The sequence below is a fragment of the Microtus oregoni genome, unplaced genomic scaffold (assembly GCF_018167655.1).
Source record: "Microtus oregoni isolate MIOR12 unplaced genomic scaffold, Mior012 000011F_ref0000422, whole genome shotgun sequence".
Lineage (NCBI taxonomy): Eukaryota > Metazoa > Chordata > Mammalia > Rodentia > Cricetidae > Microtus > Microtus oregoni.
The window spans coordinates 15,355,831-15,377,798 of NW_024543070.1; the positions used below are offsets into that span (position 1 = coordinate 15,355,831).

The window sequence follows — 21,968 nt, forward strand, 5'->3', positions numbered from 1 at the left end:
AAACTGTGGGTCCTGAACTGAGAACTGATTTCTTTGAAGCCTGGCCCCTTGACAGCTGCTGTGCCCACAGGAGGGCCTCTCCTTGGAGCTTTGGTTTCTGGGACTCAACAGGAAGGATGTTGGGTAGAGCAAGCTGTGAAGGTGGGGGAACTTACACTAAGATGTAATCTCCCATTCTTTTCTGTGGAAACCAAGGAACATGAATCCTAAAACCACTCAAAATATTCTCTCTCTTTATCACTCCTTTTCCTCATTTGGGATTGGAGGGAAAGGGGAGTAGCCATATCTAAGCGGTTAAAGATAGCGGTTCTTTTTTTCCTTCCTTCCCAAGAACTGGGCTGGCTGGATCAGAGCTAAAATTAAATAATTCTGTTGTTTGCAGCTGCATAAAGAATTTAGTCTTCCTTTTCATGGAGGCAGCTGTGTTTTATAACTGTCTATCCTCCACTCTAAACAAATAAAGAAAGGAAGAAAGAAAGCAGGACTGTCTAGTTCCATCCTAAATTGCTCTCGGTTTTATAGAACAATCCAGAAATAACTAGCTCTGCTGTGCAGACCACAGAAAGAGCTAACTTCACCGAGGTCCTGTGCCTTTGGGAGCAGACCGCTGCGGACAAAACATGTAGGAGGTACTCAGTGGGCTATGCAGGGGGCACGGATGGGCAAACACTTTTCTTGCCAATGGAAAACTGCAAAGGAGAGAAACAGAGCAAGTGTTTAATCTAAACACTGGCCGATGCTGCAGGGAAGGCAGAGGAGAGCGGACAATTAAATGAACAGGTGCGTTTTGAGTTTGTCAGCTGGATGTAGAGAACGTTGTTCTTCTGAATCACAGCTCTTGGCACATGTCACGGTGGAACCATGGAGGGATTTAAGTCACCACTGTAGGCACTATGGGTAATAAAGTACAGCTGACGGCAAGGCCAAGCGTTCCCATTTCCATCTAGCTACGGGAGCCATTCCAAAGTCTTAGTACATGTAGCGGTGTCTGCTCAGTATCAAGATCACAGATAGCACATCCGACTGGATGGCAACACAAACTGGGTATGCGCTGGGCTGGTGCTGACCAGGGGCCTGCCGCACTGCAGGACAATTAATGATAAAAGGACTTTTCTTGGGACTAAGGTGTCCCAAGATGGCTCAGTGTCTACAAAGTCTGCTGTACAAACATGAGAACTTGAGTTTGATCCCCCCCCCCCAAAAAAAAGCCAGGCATGGTTGCACACTTTTGTAACTAGCATTTGGGGGAACTGGGGATAGAGATGAGTGGCTTCCAGTCAGTGAGTGCAGCATTCACTGACAGACCCTAGCTGATCTTTTGGGCTAAGGTGGGGAGAGAGAGTGGAAAATGGCCTTCTCTCATACATCTCTCACACATATACAAAAATGCATATGCATGCACACACACATCTGCTTCCATGAACATATACATAAAATAAACACAACAGAATAGGTTTCTATCCTTAGACTATTACAAACCTTGGAAGGAAAAGACAAGCTGTGTTAATTACTCCTTTTCATGGCTGTGACCAAAAGGCCTGACAGGAATGCTTAAGGGAAGGAAGGCTTAATTAGGCTCACAGTTTCAAAGGGATTTCGGTCTCTCATAGTGGGAAGGACACCATAGCAGGAGAAATCTGCCCATAAAACTGAGGCTGTTCACACCACGGCTGACAAGGAAGGCTGGAGGAAGAGCCAGGGGCAGGTGGGATCTTCCTACAGTGAGGCACTACTTCCTAAATGTTCCAGAACCTCCGAATAGAGCAGCACAGGCTAGGGACCAAGTATGCAAAACACAGACTTGTAGAGGCCAGTTCAGATTCAAACCATCACACAAGACAAGCACTCAAAGAAGGAATAAAGTATTACTAGGCAAAGCAATACACCATGAAACCAGGTGAGAGGGAGAGAGGGAGGGAGAAAGGAGGGTGAAGGGAGGAAGAGAGAGAGCTTATTGGAGGGACCAAGAGAGAATTGTGTGTTTGGTGTGGAGAAACTTGACACAGGTCTTAGAGAATGCAAAAACTTTTTTATTTTATTTCTGTGCATATTTGTGTGTGTGCATGTACAGACAGGTACACATGCATATGTGTGCAGAGCCTAGAAGGGCGTGTGTGTGTGTGTTTGTGTGTGTGTGTGTTCTCATGTGTGTGTCTGTTACTGATCTCCTGCTATGAAGAGACATTGTGATCAGGGCAACTCTTCCATGAGAAAGCATTGTGTTAGGGGCTTGCTTACACTTTCAGAGACTTGGGTGTCAGTTATCATGGCAGAGAGCATGGTGGCATGGAGGCAGCAGTGGGGCTGGAGAGGGAACTGAGAGTTCCACATTCTCATCCATAGGTGGAGGTTGGGGGAGACTAGGCCTCACATGGGCTTTTGAAACCTCAAAGCCCACCCCCAGCGACACTTTTCCTCCAACAAGGTCACACCTCTTAATCCTCAAATTGTGCCACTCCCTGGTGACTAAGTATTCAAATATATCAGCCTATGGGGGCCATTCCTATTCAAACCACCGCAGTGGAGTGTGTGTGTGTGTGTGTGTGTGTGTGTGTGTGTGTGTGTGTGTAGACTGGAGGTCAACTTCAGATGTCATTCCTCGGAAGCCATTTACCTGTTTATTGAGACAGAGTCTCTAATTAGCCTGGAACTTTCCAAATTAGGCTTATCTATCTAGTTCACAAGTTCCAGGATCGCTGCCTCTCCAGCACTAGGGTTATGAGCCTGCACCACCCTACATGGGTACAGTAGATTTACCTCAGGTCCTCATGCCTGGATACCAAACACTTTACTGACTGAACCATCCTCTCCACCCCCACCCCTGTCCTGAAAAAAGGTGTTAATGAGCAGGAGATGGAGAAGGATCTTCCAGGTCAAGAGACCAGCATGGACCAAGTTGTGAGGGCGTAGAGCACTTGGCACACAACAGGGAAGAGGGAACAGCCCACACTGCTAGGGTGGGGAAGAGTATCACGAGAATGAGGCCTTTCACACCAGTTTTGGGGTCATTTAGATGCTTGGCCAAGAATTTGGATCCTTAAAATCCATGAAGGAGAAAGTGAGAGAAAGTTCCTGAGCCCAGGGTTGGCAGTGCTTGTAGGCCTCTTTCAGAGGAGCGGCCTCACATCATGGGGCATTAGAGACAGAGTAGCAATTCTGGGAGTCTTGAAGTGGATTCTGGGGCTCCTCTTTGTGGTCCATCTCCAGCATCTGGGTCCATCCCTCAATCACTAGGATCCATGCTGGCATTCCTCCAGGATTTGATCTCTTCTTAAGGCTTCCCAAGACAGCGTGCATGATATGGGGGCCAGGGCTCTCTGGACAAGGTGGGAGTCCTCCATAACACCCACTCTTCTGGGATTATGGAGAACCAAGCTGCTCTTCTTTCCGCACCTCTATCTTTGCTCTCCACCACGTGACTCCGCCCTTTCTGCTCTGTCCAAGCCCATCTTCTCAGCCTGCCAGATGGTCAACAGGCGGATGGGTGACTGTCCCTCACCTTACTTGAGCCACACCCACAGGCAGGTTCCGCATTTGCTCTGCAGATAGATTTGTGCATCCTCTCAGCAAATGGCTCTCCAGTCCCACAATCAGAGATAGGTCTGATGACCCATGAACCAAATCCTCTTCGTTTTCTTCTTCAAGTAACTTCAGAGCTAGTCTCGTCTTCAACATTCATGGCTTAAGTTTTGGATTTTTTGGGACAATTTTAATTCAATAACTGTTGTCCCCGCCGGGACATATTGGTGAGAAGGCAGTGTCGGAGCCCTGGCCTGCACTGGCCAGCCATCTAGCAAAGAAGACTGACTTCAGTTGCCAAAGTGCTTGTTTCGCATGCGTAAGGACTTGGGTTCAATCTCCACATATAACGCTAGACGTGGAGATCCAGTCTTGGAATTCCTGTACTGGGAAGGTGGAGGCAGGAGGATTCCTGGTGCTTGACAGCCAGCCAGCCTAACCAAACCACTGAGCTCCGGACCAATAGGAAATTCTGTCTCAAAGGAGGTGGACGACATACCTGTGGGTGACTTCTGAGGTTGCCCTCTCACCTGCATACACACATGCACATGTACCTTCAGATTAAATACACACAGAGAAAAGGCAGACATGAAGCAGGAGCTGGAAGATGCATGGCTTCCGCTTGAAACCTCCACCAGACTGTCCTATAGTCTTCCCAGAAGCATCTTCCAAACTTCCTTCTCAAAATCTCTCTCTCTCTCTCTCTCTCTCTCTCTCTCTCTCTATATATATATATATATATATATATATATACACACACACACACACACACACACACACACACACCGGCCTCACCTTTGTTTACTTGCGGCAGAGTCTAAGCTTGCTGGAATGACATCATTTGAGGTCCTCTATGATCTAATGTCAAACTTGCACTAACCCTGGACATCCCTGTTAGCCCCTCTGCTCAGTGGCCTCAGGCTGGGGAGATGCCCTCTGCTTTCCCATGGGCCTTGGATCAAGTGGTTCCTTTATTCTGTTCCCCCATGTGCAATGCCTGTTTGTCCTTCTGGCAGAGACACCCCATTTTCCACAAAAGCTCCCTACCCCTCCTCAGCTCCTGGTACTGCCCTCATGGCACTTAGCAGAGCCTGATACAGCATCTGTGATTTAGCTTCTCGTCCACTCTCAAAGACACAGAGACTATCTTATCCATCCTGAGTTAACCATAACAAAAGTAACAGCTGTGAGATGAGATTCAAAAAGTATGTTTTCCTTATGAGCCAGCCTCTGGGATGGCTGCTTCCCTCTGACCGGGTAACAAACACAAGGGTAGACGCTATGGCTGCTTACTGTTAGAGATGAGGTGACTAAGCTCAGACTTTGTGGCTTTAAATCCAGGAAGCCTCACATTGAAGCCTATGTCTCTAACCATGATTCCAGTTTTATTCTCTTGCCATATGTCTGTCTAGTCATGTTTCTTGCCCATAATATCCTTCACAGGGTGGCTCACTGACCAGACAGGGATGCCCAGAGCAGCCTCTCTGAGGTTATGTAAGTCACAGCCACTGAGACTTGACAAATGCCCGTTGTTAGTGCCCACATCTTCTCTTGCACTTATTACCTAGAACAGTGGTTCTCAACCTTCCTGATGCCGCGGCCCTTTAATACAGTCCCTCATGTTGTGGTGACCTCTGACCATAAAATTACTTTATTACTTCATAACTGTAATTTTGTTATTGTTATGAATTGTAAATATCTGCCATGCAGGATATCTGATACGTGACACCTATGAAAAGGTCCTCTGATTCCCAGAGAGGTCGCGACTCACAGGTTGGGGACCACAGATCTAGGACACAAGGGTAACAGTTTCTAATGAAAAAGCAAACGTCTTGAACTGGTTTGCCATAAATGATGTGATGGAAGTTTAGTTAGTTCAGACTCTTTGGATCTAATGTGTCTTGGGCAGTGACATGTCCCATCACAGCCCTACTTGGACCCAGGCTTCCATGCAGCTGCCTCTGCCCAAGCTGAGAGGTTGTGTGTAACAAAGTACCGCCTCTTCTTTCCCCCTGACTAGACTGCGCTTCCCCAGAGAAGAGCGGTGTGGTTCCTGGGCCTGTCCCCATGTGCTACCCTGCTGGGATGCAGACAGGCCTGCTTTTGTGAGCACGAGTGGGTGGGTGGCCTTCTGCGGCAGCCCGAGTCAGTGGGAGCAGGGCCAGACGGGCGGTTGGGCTGGAAAAGTTAGGAACGGGAAAGAGTGGGAGAGCTGTGCGCAGACAGCCACCAGTGGGCCAGCCGGTGCTGCCTCCATTTCTTTCTGAGGCGCGAGTTAAGTGAAAGCTGGAGAGTGGGATCCAGAGCCTGGGCTCCTCAGGGCTCCCATCCACCATATCTGTTGGTAGATAAGGCCACCTGTTCTGTCTTCCCCCTTCTTTGCCCCTTCAGTCTATGAGGGACTAAGAAGTTGGTAGCAGTTGCAGTCCAAATGTCTCTACCAACTCCCATGCTGAAACACCATCCTGCATTGTAAGATATTCAGAGGTGGGACCAGGAAGCCCCTAGGAGGGGTGGCTGGGTCATGAGGGCCTTCAACAGCCTCATGGAGTAACGAGTTATAAATGATCTACAAGGTAGCTCTTTAAATTTGGGGTTTTTTTTCTTTTCTTTTTGGTTTTTCCTTCTCTCGCTCTCTTTCTCCCTCCCTCCCTCTCTCCCTCCCTCCCTCCCTCTTTGAGATAGTCACTAATGTAGACTGTTCTCAGATTCACTATGTATCCAAGGAAGATGACTTTGGATTTCTGTTCCTCCTGACTGAGATACTGGAATATTCCACCTCACTAGGGTTAGGTGAACCCAGGACCTCATACATGTCAGGAAAGCACTTTACCAACTGAGTTATATCCTTGCCTCCAGGGTAGGACTTTTTTTTTCTTTTTTCTTTTGCAGTTTTTACATTTATTTACACATTTATATGTGTGCACGTGTCCATATGCACATGTTAATACAGGCCATGTCACCTGTGTAGAGATCAGAGGACAACTTGCAATAGTTAATTCTCTCCTTGTACCATGTAGGCCCTGGGTCTGAGCCACCTCACGAGCCATGACTCTGTAATGTGTCTCTCTTGCCATCTGATGTCTTATGTTATCAATAACCCTGAGGAGAGTGGAGAGTCCCCGCTAAACATGACCTCTTAACTTTGAGCGTCCCGGCCTCCAGAACCATGAGCAAAATCAACCTTCACTCTTTCCAAGTTACGCAGCAGGTGGCTCCATTTAGCAACAGAATGTAGATTTGTTCAGTTTCTTTCCTTGGCTTGAGCTTGGCTTGGCTTATCAGCCATGTAGGCATCGCTATATGCTACTCTGTACACCATGGCTCAACTTAACTTCCATGTTTTTGGAAGACACACCAGAGGACGCACAAACAAAAGGGTCAACTGATGAAAGAATGATTGATGTTGACTTGTCTCACGTAGCACACCATGCTTTCCAGACTGTCTCAAAGATGCCATGCTGCTGCGGTGCTCAGGAGAGCTATAGGGCACACAGGGCAACACAGGACTCTCTAAGGATCAGGATTGGGAAGACTGCGTTTGTCTGACATGCCCCTCAGCCCATCAGTGATATTCTGGTTCCATGATCTCTTGGGGGCAACTGCAAGGCCCATGATGTCACTAGACAGCCAGTCCTCTGTATTAGGGCCACGGGGTTGAGGTTCCAGCTGAGCTTCATTCAACAAAACCAGACTGGCATCACATATACAGAGTGGCTCGCCACTTACACAGTCATGGACCCAGGGCTGATCCCTGACCTTGGGTTATGAAACAGGGACAATTAGAAAAGAAATTGTAGGAGGCAGCCTTGTCTCCAAAGAAAAGGGCTGTGGGCAGCCAGTCTGCCTAAAAGTCAGTAGCTCCATCCTGAGTGTCATGAAACAGAGACAGAGCAGTGAGCCAGACAAGAGCAGACAATGCTTGCTCCCTGCAAACCTCCCCAGGACTCCTGAAGAGAGGCTCCAGAGCCTGGGAGAGGTCTCTGCAAGAGTCCCTGTGCCCAGAGACTGTGGGTGGAAAGGACCCTAGTGTCTGCAGGTACAGGGAGACTTTGTGACAGTCATTGCTGTTGGAGACATACGGGATGATGATGATGATGATGATGATGATGATGATGATGATGATGGAGACTTCCTAAGTACAGAGGGGAGAGGCTTGAAGGAGAAGAGGAAAATGGGGGTTGGAGAGGTGACATCATCCAGCCCAGTTCTCACTAAAAGTTGTAATAGACTCAAGACCTCAGGGCCTTGGCTCCTACTCACCAGGTAAAGGGCTTATCAGTGCCAGCGAACAGATAAGGAGATATCTATGGCCCCATGCAGCAAATGGCTACCCGGCACCGTGGCTACTGCTTACTGGATGCCTGTTTCCACATCTGGCCATACCTAAAGTAGTGTAAGTTGTAAACCTTGTTGTGCACCACTGAGGGAAAACGGCCCAGAGCCTGACTCTAGAGATGCCAGCCTACTTACAATACGTGCATCTGAGGCGATGAAAGATTCGGCACCCCAGTGGGTCAGGAGCCCAGATTCAACTTCCACACCATCCCAGCAGAATCCCGTCAGTGCAGGAGAGGCACAGGCTTAGAACAGTGGCATGTGTACACACAGCAGGCACCACAGCCGGGGAGCCACAGCACTAGATCTATTCTGTGCTCAAAGTCCATGCCCTAACCATCAAGCAATACTGCCACCCATTCCTCCTTCTGGGCTTGGCAAACAGAAACCACAAAGGAGTCACCAAACTAGGAAAAGGGAAACCTCATTGTATCGCATCCTTTCCCATCCAGGCTCACTCATGCTTAGGCTCATTTCCATCTCAGGTTCCCTGGATTTACACATCCATCCTTGGGTTGTGGAGTCAGGCCCCTTCTACAGGAAGATCTCAGAGCTCTGGCCATCTGCATCCTGGTTCACAAGCCTGCTTGGGATGCGTCCTTTCTTTCTGCTGACCCATCTCTTCGCTTCCCAGGCCTCCATTTGTGATTCATGCCAGATTCTGTAGCCTCATCCTTGACCTTGAGCCTCGTCCTTCCCACATCTTCCTTGTGTCTCCCTCATCATCTGAAGCCTTCAGCATCTCTCTGCCTTCTTCCAAAGCCTTATTCACATCTTAATCACTTCCTGGCCCATTCATACCTCCAACTCTTGAAAGGTTTCTTAGAAATCTTGCCTGTTAAGATGAAAATGTGGGGTGAGAGAGGTGCAATGAAGAGATGTCTGTGTGTGGGAAAAGGGAATTGGATATGTCTTCTTGCTCTCCGTTTGGCTTCTTGGCCTCCCCCATTGACTATGGGTCACACAGAGACAATCACCTCTTAGCTTCCAACTCCTATCGTCACCCTGTATCTCTTTACTCTCTGCCTTAACCTTTTGGCTCTCCTTCCCCAGTTTCCATGGTGAACAAGGTAATTATATCAAGTCTCCCCCATCTCTTCAGACACCCTTGCTCTCTCCCTTCGGCCCCTGAGTCATCCTTTCCTGCCACACCTCTCTCCAAGCCTTCCCCAAGATGAAGAATAGGAGTTGGCCCTCGCCCTGTCCCGATGTTACTCCATGCTTCAGAAAGACAATAAAATCATGGTTTGGAAACACTTCCTAACTGACAAGGTCTTTCTATTGGCAAAGGCTGCCCCCTCCTTCTCTGACCTTCTCCTCCCTCAGCCTCTCCCTTCAGCACCCATTCTTAGCACACTCTCAACTTGCAAACTCCCTTACATGACCCCGCCCAGAGGAACTTGGAAACAATTGCCATTTCAGTATGCTTTCAGGCCTTATCCGTACTCTATCTGTAGCACTGAAAGGCAGACAATATGGGGCTCCTTGGTTGTAAGCTCCCGGTGGGGGTACGGAGACACCTGCTGCATTTCACACTCTCCATACACCCATGTGTCGAGGACTCAGGTACTAACAGTTGGGGTGCAGCTTAGTGGTACAGCATTTGCCTAACATGTAAAAGGCTCTGGAATGGACCCCCAGAAACCTCAGCACCAATTTAAAAAGAGAAGAAGTAAAAGGAATTTCTAAATCACCACTGAGAATGTGTCCATTTAAGACTGGAGCTCCACGGAGGTTCTTTTGCTTCAATGAGCATTTATGGAGACCCTACTGTGAACTGAGTCTTGCGTTAAGCATGGTAAATATAACGACAATAAAAGTATCTCCAGATTCTTGAAGCTTGTCTTCTAGCAGAAAACGCCATTGTAAAGTGATTATATTGTTACCTACCTAATATTGGACTGTTGTAAGTGTATTAGCAACAACTTAAAAAATTTTGGGACAGTGTCTCATGTATCCCAGGTGGATCTCAGACTCATCTGTAGCAAAGGGTGACCTTGCACCTTCTGAGGGCTGGGATTTTAGATGCTCTGCTAGTTCATATGATGCTGGGGACTGAACCCGGAGCCCTATGCATGCTAGGCACGCACTGTGCCAGCCCAGCTACATTCCCAGCTCCACAGTACTAAAATAACAGAAAACTATGCATTTGGAGAAAGAGGGAGGGAGGGAGAGAGAGAGAGAGAGAGAGAGACTAGGGTATTTCAAAACAGATTTCTAGAAATATAATTCACATATTACAATTAACGATGAAAAAGTATGCAATATAGTGGCTTTTAGGACATTCATAGAATCATGCAATTATTGTCACTATCTACTTTGGAGAAATTTTGAAAGAGATATACCTATTATTTCCTATTTTTCCCATGCCTTCACTCCCTGGCAATAAGCAATTTACTTTCTGTTTCCATAGATACGTCTAGTCTGGAAATTTCATACAGGTGGAATTCTAGGCTATGTGACTGGCGTCTTCACACCATGGTTCATCATGCTGTAGCATGTAGCAGAACTTTGTTCCTCTCAGCAGCTGACTAATCCATCACATGAAGGCACTTCTTGGCTCCGATGAGTAATTCTACCAACATTGGCAGACTCGTTTTATGTGAACATATGCTTTCCTTTCTCTTGGGCATATACTTAGGTGTGGGATTGTTAGGTTATGTGCCAACCCTGTGCTACACTGGATGAGAACTGCCACCCTTTCCCAGGCTGGCCACACTATCTTGCATTCTCAGAAGCACCATATGAGAGCCCCATTTTCTCCACATCCTGGTCAACACTGGCTGCTGTCCACCTTGTCCCTTGAAGTTCTCTTAGGAGTTATGACGTGGTACAGAACTTTGGACTTAGCATTTCCTTGGTATCTAAGAGCATCTTTGCATGTGGAGATGAAAATGTCTGTCCTATGTTTGTGGGGCAGATCCTGACTGGGGTTCACAACACGATACCCGCCGAGTGTCAGGCCCTGCATTGACGATAGCCCCGAAAGAGGAATGTTTTGCAAAGATGAAGCTGTACTTTCTTTTCTTTTCTTTTCTTTTTTTTTTTTTTTGAAGCTGTACTTTCATTGTTCCTCCCTGTCCTATGGCTTAGAAACTGTCCCAACCCTCTCAGAGGCTGAGACGGCAGGACAGAGAAGAAAGAGAGACACAGAACAAAGAAGACAGTTGATTCAACTGCCCAGACCTGTGGCCATTGCACTCAGCTGATCTGCAAAATGGCTTGCACTCTCTTATCGCATGGCAAGGGTGAGGATGAAACCTGGCAGACACAAGATGGTGCTTGTGCCACTGTTGGGTCTGGGAGCTGGGAGAGGCAATGTCTCTGTCTCCCAAGCTTAGAACCAAAGATGAGATTGTATAAGAAGTATGATGGGGTTGTCTTTCGCTATACAAACATCCTGGTGAGTTGGAGGTACACTAAAGACAAAGTCATCCTGAATTGTCGGCCATGGTGGGGACGGGTGCTGAGTTTGAGCAAGTACATCAGCTGGTGAGTGGGTGGACTCTGATACTGTTCCCACATGATGTGAGCCAGAGGCCACTGTGGTGTGACCCTACAGTGGGGTCAGGGGCAGACCTCCTGGGTAGGGAGGCAAAGGCCCACAGCCAGAAAGCGTTGGTCAGCCAAGGAGCCGCCCTGGGCCCCAACACAGCCAAGAGAGACCAAAAGCCCCGTCTGAGTCATAAAGACAGAGGAATAGGCAGACCAAGGCAAGCAAAGACCAGACAAACCCGGAGCAAGGGCCCTGGAGGACCTTCTAGGGGAACAAGTTCTTCTCTCCTAGAGAGGCAAAGGGGCCCTGGTTCCTCTTTCCCATCACCTCTGAGAGGCCAGGGAGGGCAAAGCTGGAGAAGTCAGAGGGACAGCGTGTCCCTCACTTTGAAGATGGCCTAAGAAGATGGATGATAGCCAAGGTGTTTTTAACCACCTAATAGTCCGAGTACAAGAATCAGAAGCCATGTTCTACAGGGAGTCCAGGCTCTGGATTTCACCAGAGCTCATCAGCAAGTCCCCTGCACCTTGCTGATGAGATGACATGTCCAATTTGTATTCATGTTCTCAGCCATTTTCAGGGACAGCAGGAGTCAAAGGAGACTCTAAAGCCAAAAAAGCTCTCCTCTTTGACCAGCAAAGCCAGCTTTACATATATGCCCTGTTGCCTCTCATGACCATTCCTTCAGAAAGCCAGTCAGAGGCATTTGGATGGGCCAAGCTTAGAGAAACATCAGTCCCTCATCACAGCCTGTCTGGTCTTTTGAGACTTTACTTTGTCCCAAATGTTAGGCCAGCTCTCTCCATGTGTCCCAAGTCCTCACAGCAACCCCTGCAAGCCGATATAGCTGTGCATACTTCATAGACAAAGAAACTTGGGTCCTGGTGAGGTTTCCCAGGATCTGGGTAAAAGATTAGGCCTGTATTTGATTTCACTGCAGGAGGCTGGGCACTTAGTTGCTATGTACACTGTTTCCCTCTCTTTTGCTAAATAAATAAATAAATAAATTCCTTGAAGACAAATACAAAAATGCTTCCATTTGTAAAGTACATACTCATTTCACACACACATATACACACACATACATACACACATACACATACACACATGTGCATGCACACACGTACTCATTTCACACACACACACACACACACACACACATCCACACACGCACACACACAAGGTGGTTAACCAAAGTAGTAGTGAGCCTGAGCACTTACTTCAGCCATCTTCCACACACACCCCCCAACGCTGTCTGCCGCAAGGTTTTAGCATTGTTGGTTTTGTAACTGTTCCTAAAAGACACCATACTTAGTTCACATCTTTTTCTACCCATGCACACGTGTCCATCCATCCATGTTTCCATCCAGTTTTTCATCGTATGGGTTTTCATCTTATGAGGTGTTTTTTGGAAAAGTTTATTTATATATTGTTTTTTAGGTATTAGTACTTTGTCTGCACACATGCCTTCATGCATACGTGCTGGAAGAGGGCAGCAGACCCCATTACAGATGGTTGTGAGCCACCATGTGGTTGCTGGAAATTGAACTCAGGACCTCTAGAAGAGCAGCAGCCAGTGCTCTTAACTGCTGAGACATCTCTCTAGCGTGTCTTATAAGTTTTTCAACTTACTGTGTGCCAGGCATTAGCACCCAAATGTCCAGGAGGGTCCCCACTGTGAGTAGTGCAGTCACAAAAGTCCCCACCCTTCAGGCAACAGTACATATAGATGCCATGAATGTGGCTCTCTGCACCCTACCCCTTCTTTTCCTTCTGGCCTTGGCTTGCGTGTCACTCTTCAAGGAATCTTGCCTGTCAGTCTTACACTTTATTCCTGTTTGGTCCCTTGGTAGTGAAGAGAATGGCCTCTAAACTCAATCTTTTTTGTCCTTTGATGATGAAGCATGTGTGTGGAACACGTGTGTGTGTGTGTGTGTGTGTGTGTGTGTGTGTGTGTGTCCCTGCTACAGTGTGGTCCCTTCAACACAAGGACCAGAGCTAATCACAAAGGTATCTCTAGGCCTCACTCACCTCTAGTATCTGGTCTGTTGCTTAAATAAATAAAGGTTTCTGTATTCATTCAAGTCAAGTTGTGAAGTTTGGGCTGGGTCTCTAGGCAACGATAAACAACAGTGGAGATTTGATCAACAGTAATGCATGATCAGATCGGTGGTTTACAAGGAAAGGCTGGCAGTGCTGTAGAGGAAGGAGAAGAAGAGAAAATGTAGAAGCAACTTCGCTAGTACATCAGGAATTCCTTGACCTGAGCTATGACAGTAATGGCAGGCAGGGAGGGGTGATGGCTAGCACCCTCACCAGATGCCCATGAGAAGCTGGAGACAGGAAATGTGGCCACATCTGCGCCGTGGGTGACTTTACAAGCACTGAACAGCCATCAATCAAGAGAGTAAGGCAAGAAGGGGAAGGCAGTGGGGTATTTTTAGGAGTGAGTCCATGATGACCATGGTATTCTTCACGGTATTCTCTTAACACCCTCCTTAGACCTTCCCAGGGAAGCTTCTTGGAGTGGGTGGGAACTGTGACTCTGGGGATTAGGGTGAGGGGCAGGACGGAATCTGGGAGACATGGTTGTCTCTGGGGTGAACAAGGGCACTCAGAGAGAACATATATATTAATAAAGACCCTGGGATGGGTGCCTGGGGCTACCATACCTCAAAGAGTGGCAGAAGAAATAGAAACCAGGGTAAAGTATTAAGAGAGTCACAAGCCAGAGTTACCAGAGAGGCAAGAGAAGGGAGAATTATCTGGGGATAGGATTCAAAGTTCTGGCCACGATGTTGACTTCCTTTGGGAAGCTCAGATGAGAAACTGAGAGGGAGACAGGCTCGAGGACCCTGGGAGAATTCATCAGGTAGAAGGGACTTGCATAGGGGCAAAGGCAATGTAACAGGGCTGTAGGGAGAGTCGGGACATCCAGAAATGGCAGCGGACTTCTCAGAGCTAGAGATGGGGAGAGTAACAAATTAAAGTTGAGCTCTCCTCATCCATCCATCCCACTTGAGCAATTCATGTCTTTGGATTTCTTTCCATGTCCTTAACACAGCACACAGGTGATTTCTAAAGCAGTCAGGTAATTCCACACACGCTGCTCTAAAGAATCCATTTCTCTGTTCTGAAATGCTCGTATGTGTCTACCATTGGCTTGGCTAATAACTTGCTTTATCCCTCCATTATTGATGCACCATGGCTTCAGGATTTTTCTCTTGCACGCAGTACTGCAGTGATTTTCACAACGCATCTTAGGGAATTGGCAAGTGTTGTACTGCGGGAGAAAGTCTTAACACCGGCTTGCCCACAATGGTTCTGCACATAAGCAGGCTGTTTCCCAAAAGGGTTCCTTGGATGCGTCCACGCTTCCATGAAGGACTGAGAATAAACAGTGTGGGGAAGAAAACAGACCCCAAGCAAGTTTGGAAAACGCAGACAAGGGTTTTTAAGTATTCCAACTTCATGACTGCGCTGTTTTCTTTTTAATTAAGATGTAGGCTGTAGAGGATGTATTTATGCAAAAGTAACTCTGATTAACCTGATAATGGGGAAGATTAAAGATGGAACCGCTTCTCAAGGTCATAAAGTAACAGTCTACCTTCTCAGTCTGACTGGACTGTCATCTACACCAGTCAATTCGTGAATGAGACTCTGATTCCTCACAAGTATGTTTAGAGTGTGGCTTGTCATTTGTTCACAGAGTTCAGGGCCATCAGGATTCAAGTCCACTGAAGTGTTTTGTGGACACGACAATATCCCTGGGATTTGGTGTTTAACCTGTGAGGTCTGCTTAATTATTTTTTCACAGAATTATCTTTGGCATAGACTGGAGAAACCCTCTCTGCTCCCTGCAGAGAACACAAAAGCATTCAGAGAAAACAAAACAAAACAAACAAACAAACAAAAAAAACAGGAGACCAAGTGCCAAGAACCCCTGAGTCTCACTGTGGAGGCAGCGGCACACTTGTCTCATGGCGCCCTCTTCTGGCCCTAGGCTCCATCACACCCACCCCAATTCCAACCCAGTCAAAGGAGGAGCCTGATTTTTAGCTTTTCAAAGGCAGCTAGCTCTCCCCACCAACACTAACATCAACAAACCTTTGCTTTTCTGAGGCCGAAGCCACCAAGAACCCAACGTGTTCTCTCTCGAAGTTCGTGCTGTGTTTTCAGGTCGGGCAGGGCTCCAGCTCCTCTCTAGGATTGAGTTCTTAGTGACTTTTACTTGTTAATGGCCAGGAAGAAAATCTGTAACTTTGGATATACAGGAAGTGGGTCCAGAAATCAAAGCAGAAGAGAACCATGCTACACACTACACATCGCGTGTGAGCACAGTGTGCCTTGGGTTGAGGTTTTCTACCCACTTAATTCTGCAGAAGTAGTTCCTGAGGACCTACTGTGTGGCAGGAATGTGCTAGAGTGTCTTTGAGGAGGTCAAGCTGTGATAACATCACTTCTGCAGGCTAGTTGGGCAGGAGTTTGTATTGTGAAGTACTTGGGCATCTCTCAGCACCCTAACTGCTTACTGCAGTCTGGGCGTTAATCTGTGCCGCTTTGTGACTGTTAAATTTACTCTTCACAGTTCCGAAGTGGCTTCCTTCTAGCTAAAGGGGGCTAATCAGGCCCGCAGGATCATGTTCAAGGTCTAATAGGAGGGAGGAGCCAGCATGGAAAAAAGAAAACCAACTGTTTTCCCTGGAGCTCCAAGAGCAGAGCTGAGGCTGGGACCCTTTGGATGTGGGAGTCTGTGGTTCCCTGGCACTAAGTCCATACACGCTTCCGGGTGAGCCACGGGCCTGTAACCCTCAGCTCCTGCCTAGACACCTTGCCCTGCTCTTCCTGCTCTTCTTCCAGGCAGAAACAGAGCCTCTTTACCATTTTTTTTTTCTCATGCAGGGGCCCATCTGCCACACAGAGAGATGGACCCCGGCTGTTCTAGCCAGGCCTCAGTATGCACAGAGTAGAAGACAGAGATGACATTACTGGCAGATGAACTAGATAATGTCATGCAAGAAAAACATGAAAAATGACCCAGGCGAGACCAAGGGCTGCGAGGAAGCAAATTCCATACAACGGCCAGTTAGTGTTCATTAGTTACTTGTGCCCGGACTCTCCCTAGATTCCAGGACTGTCTAGACATTAACTGGAAAATCACTCAAATAAAAGTGGAAATTTAACCTCTGATCTGACTAGCGCTGTGGAGGAGAGGCAGATGGGACTGTGCAGCTGTAATGCCACATCTGACTGGGGCAGAGGCAGGAGAGCAGGTGAATTAGCTGTAAGAGTGTTCAGGGCATCAGAGGGATGGAAAGGTGGCAGGAGGCCATGGAATATAGCTGTATTCGTCACTTGTCATTGTGACCAAACACCTGATAAGAGCAACTGAAGGGAGGAAGGGCTCACTTTGGACTCGGGGTTAAAAAGGGTTCCAGTCCAGCATGGCGGCAGGAGTGTGAGGTGGTCAGGAGGCTAAGAGGTGATGGGGCGTGCAACAGCCAGTAAACCTCAAGGCCAGCCCCAAAGGACCCACTTCCTCTTGCAAGGCTTCACCTAAAGATTTTATAAGCGGTCAAATGTTTAGACACAAGAGACTAAGGGAGGCATCTCACGGTCAAACTACAGCAGGATCTACGGCACCAGGGGAAGGCTGATGAAGCTGAAACACAAGGCCAGCAAAGTCAGCGACCAAACCCCCAATGGTTGTGGTTGATCGTGGTCTTCACACCCCTGAGCTCACTTCTTCCTCTAGAGCCCCACGGTGTGGGAATGGATGAGACTCATTGCCCCATCAGTATCTGCTGTTAGCACCGTTCTTATCCCCATTTCCCAGGCTGAGCCTACAGGGAAGGACCTACCAGGCTAGTGGACCGTGTCTGCTCAGCAGTTCACATGAATCTGTGGGCACCAGGCCAGGAGGTCTCAGAGTCATGGAAATTAGGGTTAAGTGTCTGTAAAGGTAACCACTGGTTTTCTGGAGACATTCTGAATGAATGACTGGTTAGCCAGCTGACCACAAGAGTTACAAAAAAAAAAAAAATCCAAGCTTTTATCCTGAATCCCCCAAAGGAAAGAAAAAAAGAAGGAGGAAGGACAGAGCCTTTCAAGAGAAGACCAGCTATAAATGGAAAATGACACTAAAGGAAAACAAACCTTACTCGATGGGAACCCATTTTTGACTCTCTGTCTGGAAATCCAGAGCAGAAGGAAGTGGAGGGGACAGGGAGTGAGCAGATCTGCCCAGGCTAAACCACCCATCGCTGGAGCTGGGGTAAACTCATGTGTGTGTCTATGTGTCTGTGTCTCTGTGTGTGTACATGAGTGTGTACGCTTGTGAATGCACTTTGACAGGGCCATGGTAAAGGCAGTACCCATACAGCTGCCATCCAGATACAGACAGATCTAGGCGTCTGGGGTTGTACCTGCTGGCCCATTGCTGGCAGGATGCCCAGCATGCGATACGGGGAGGAAGGTTGGGGAGCACTGTGAGGCTCTAGGGCACATCTGCTTGCTTCCTCAGAGGGTCATTGTGCCCATGGATGGGATGATCCACTGGTCACTGCTCTCTCTGGACTAAGGTTGACCCTCTAGACTCAAGGCTCACAGCTCCAGTTCCACAGCCCACTGGAGAAGCACTGGTAATTTCTGAGTGTCGTGGTGCTCTGAATTTCTCATTAGAAAAGGAAGGCACTGCTACTATTTCAATAGCCCTACCTGCAAATATTGACATTCGTAAGAGGCAACCTCTGGGGATGGTGTGAGAATGATGTGTTCTTTCTAGGGAGGGTGCAGGTCAAATGCAGTCCTGAGCTCCATGGGATGAACGTGGCCGCTGTGCAAGGGCAGTCTCATAGGATGACAAAGCCCAGGATGTTGTAACAGTCTCAGCTGGTAGAAGTAGCATCAATGTTGCTTACGTGACAGCATCCCTGTGACACGCTTCTCTGACCATGTCCCTTTTGTGAAATATATGTCTGTCTTAAGATCCAAGGTCAGAATCTCTGGGTTGAAGTCCCAGGGAGACCCCTTCCTGGACACATGGCCTCGAACAACAACTTAACCCCTGGGTCTCAGTCCTCATCTGTAAAGTAAGACTGTGGATAGCACCTATGCCATGGGCTTAAAAAGGAGGACGCGCTGAAGGGCATTTGAAAGGTACCTGGTACTAAGTACTCACTAAATATCCGTAATGACTATACTGTGGATTCTTTCTGCTTGCGCTTCTGATTACCCTGCTAGCCAGTTCAGGAAGCAGAGTTAAAAAAAGCCATGAAAGGTCCACATGGTAGAATATTACTTAGCATTAAAACGTCATGAGCTATCAAGTTACAAGAAAATATGGAAACATCTTAAAGACACATAACTGAGAGAAGCCAACCAAAGGCCATGGGTTGTCTGATCTCTACCATATGGTTATCTGGGAAAGACAGAATCATGGAGACAGAAAGATGTCCATGGCCACCCATAGCTAGGAAAGAGCGAATGGTGGATCTGTGGACAAAGGAAAAAATCTCAGGTAGGGAAACCAGCTGCGTGACCCTGTAAGCGTAGATAGTACCGTTATGCTTGTTATGATCTTCGGAAGGAACACCACCAAGAGCCAACACACAGCAAACTCTGGCCTGGGCGGCAACGTGCTATCAGCATAGGTTCATGGATTTTAACAAATGTGCCGCTCTAGCTGAAGGTGGTGACTATGGCAGAGGCTTTGTGCGGGGCTGGAAGGTACTGACTGTACTTTCTGCTTGGTTTTGATGTGACCCTGAAACTACTCTTTTTTAAAAAAAAATAATCAAGTCTACTAACTATAAAAGGAAAGAAAGCCTGTGTCAAAATATTCACATCTTGACTATCAAGAGTTTAGGTAAGAACAGTTATAGGATATGTATGTATGTTGACGCAGATCTATAATCTCAGCACTTGGGAGGTGGCAGCAAAAGGCTGTGAGTTCAAAGCCAGCCTGGGCTGTCACAAACGAGCAGCTCTTTGTTCTCGCCACCATCGTCATTTATTGGCCACGTAGGAGTCCTAGACTAAATAAGAGAGAGAGCAAGAGAACGGGGAGGTGTGTGAGCACTCAAAGAAGACAAACGCTAGTGGCAGCCAGTGGGCCAGTGGCAGTCTGAAGACAGAGCTCTGCCGTGGACAGCTCCAGACTGAAAAAACAAAGGCCAAGGTCATGATGAGGCATAAAGAGGAATTCACAAAACAAAGGGGAAGACTCAGCAGGTTTCTGCCTGTCTGCTGGACAGAGAAGCTCAGAGCCAAAATCCTTCCTCCTGACATGAAGCAAAAACACAGAGGAGGTAGGAAAACAGGAAGTCCCTCTGGCTAAAGTTTGTGCTCAGGGGAAAACAGAAATATTGAAAGTTGTAAAGTTATTCAAACAGCAAAATAGAATAAAGAAGAGTGTGGTTCCTGAAGTCTGCCGGGCTCGTGGTTACTGTATAAGGAACCTCCTAAATGGGCTGATGTTCCAAGAAGACTCAGGAGAGCCAGTGGTAATTCCTGAAGCCAGTGTGAGTGAGCCAGGTCTTATGGCACAAGGGGGCAAGCGTGTCCAAGTTACCAACAATCCAGAAAAGGGTGGGCGCACAAATGGTCTTGCTAGCTTGACAGCTGTTTCAGCAAGGCTGTCATTGTGAAGGTGCTCATTGCCCTTGACTGTTCTGTGGCCTCAGAACCCCATCGCTCTATCTGAGAGACACTTCTCTGTCCTATGAAGCCTGCCAACCTCATAACACTTATCCTTCAGGAATTATGCATTCTGCTGGACCAGAGCTTCTGAAGTTGGATATGCCTCTGAATCACCTATGAGTCCCCTGAGGCATCCCTCAGAATCAAGGAAAACCCTTCTGAAATTGTGGCATCAAAACTGACATTTGAGTGACAGGAGGTTGACAAGCAAAGATCTAAGGGACCAGAATATCTAGGGTTCAGGGAATAGTGTTTGGGGCAAAGGTAACAGCAACTGTCTAGATGCATTCACAGAAGGCAAGGAAAACTGCAGGAGGGGTGGAGTGCTGTGGGCAATGTGGGAGAGGAGAACAGCAGGGTAGGAGAGTCCAGGAGCCACCCAGGTCCACTAAGCACCCGTCCCATCGTAGAGCTACACCTCCAGCTTCAACAGGAGCATCTCCAAAAAGTGAGAGGACATAAACTGTCTCAAGAAAACTGACTGAGGAGCACAAGGATTGGAGCCAAGTGGCCCGGGACAAGGTAGCAGTCGTGGAGAAGGCAGACGAGTCAGATGATCACACGTTTTGGAGGTAGAACTTGCTGACAAGTTGAATGAGAAGAGATGAGATTCTCTGTTTCAGGCTGAGGCACTGGGGACATTTACTAAGATTTGAAATATTGGGCAAGGAGAGCTTGGGAAGGCAACAGTTCTGCCACATAGAGATAATTAGGGCATTTCCAAGCTGAGGTACTGACAGACAGTGGGATGTCTTGATCTTTTGACCCTAATCATACCCTCCCACCGTGGACTCACAAACGCCTCAAAGTTGACAGTTTCCTGTTTCTCGTGTTTCCCAGGTGCTTTTTCTTACTACATTATGACCTTTGCCTGATGCACCTGTCACTCTTAGGGGCTTGAGACCCTAATCATGTTTACACACCAGCTCAAACTACCTTACTCCTCAAATAGCCGCCCTGACAGGTACCTGTGAGGACTCCTGTTAAAACTAGAGACCAAGGATGTAGCTCAGTCCATAAAGTGCTTGCCTAGCGTGCATGAATCTCTGGGTTCAAACCCCCGCACCTCATCAAACCAGGTTGGGTGGAACATGTCTTTAATCTTGGCCCTCGGGAGGTAAAGGCAGGAGGATCAGAGTTCAAGGCCAGCCTCAATTACACGGCAGGTTTGAGGCCAGCCTGGATTATATGAGACCCTCAGCAAACAGACAATCAACAAAATGAAAGCTAGATGCCGGGAGGAGTGTGGTGGCAGATGCTTCTAATACCAGCATTTGGGAAGCTAAGCGGGAAAGGCTGAGAGTTCCAGACCAGCGTAGGTGACGCGGGGAGACCCCGTCTCAAGAAACAAAGTTAAATACCTAGATGCATTGTTTGTGACATCTGCCACATTTCCCCTCTGAGAATTATTTGTGCATATTATTAATCTTCCACAGTGGTTAAAGTCCTAAGATGCAGGGCTTAGAACCCACGTCCTTCGTTTATTTTGACAATATCTTCCATGCTACACAGCAATGTGCTCAGGACAGAGAAGGCTCCACATTCAATGTGCTGAGAAAGAGAGTCGTGAGTGAGCAGGCTTTGCCCTGAGATGGCTGTCAGATTAATATAGTCCCAGGTGGCCAAAAGCGGGCGCTCTCCCAGCCCTTAGGAGACTTGAGGATAGCTATGCTCCTGGCTCAGTGTCTAGAGCTATACTGTGCAAAGTTAAGAGTCTCAACACATCTATGCCTTTGCCTGTGCATAACCTGCAGTAGGCAAACAGCATTCATCTTGAGAAAAAACATGAATCTATAAGGAACTCACTGACAAAAGTATTATTAGAAAGATGGCCATATATTCTTTCCTAATAGAAATATTACATTTGTAATGTTTTTTTATTTTATTTATTTTTTTTACTATTACCAGGCGACCC

General features: G+C 47.5%; 1 protein-coding gene and 1 long non-coding RNA gene across 5 annotated transcripts in view; one reads left to right on the forward strand and one right to left on the reverse strand.

Moving 5' to 3' along the window:
- Nucleotides 1–21,968, forward strand: part of Fgf1 (fibroblast growth factor 1) — a 99,066-nt gene that overhangs the window by 26,763 nt on the left and 50,335 nt on the right. Inside the window, exon 1 of one of the 4 annotated variants that reach the window (XM_041660528.1) lies at nt 17,547–17,627. The exons of the other annotated variants lie outside the window; for them this stretch is intronic. The gene's annotated coding sequence lies outside the window, so the exon portion shown is untranslated. Of the gene's footprint in view, nt 1–17,546; nt 17,628–21,968 lie in introns of those variants that run through there. 4 annotated transcript variants of the gene reach the window in all.
- The window catches only part of LOC121453631, a 107,085-nt gene that overhangs the window by 24,659 nt on the left and 60,458 nt on the right, over nt 1–21,968 (reverse strand). The window lies entirely within an intron of this gene.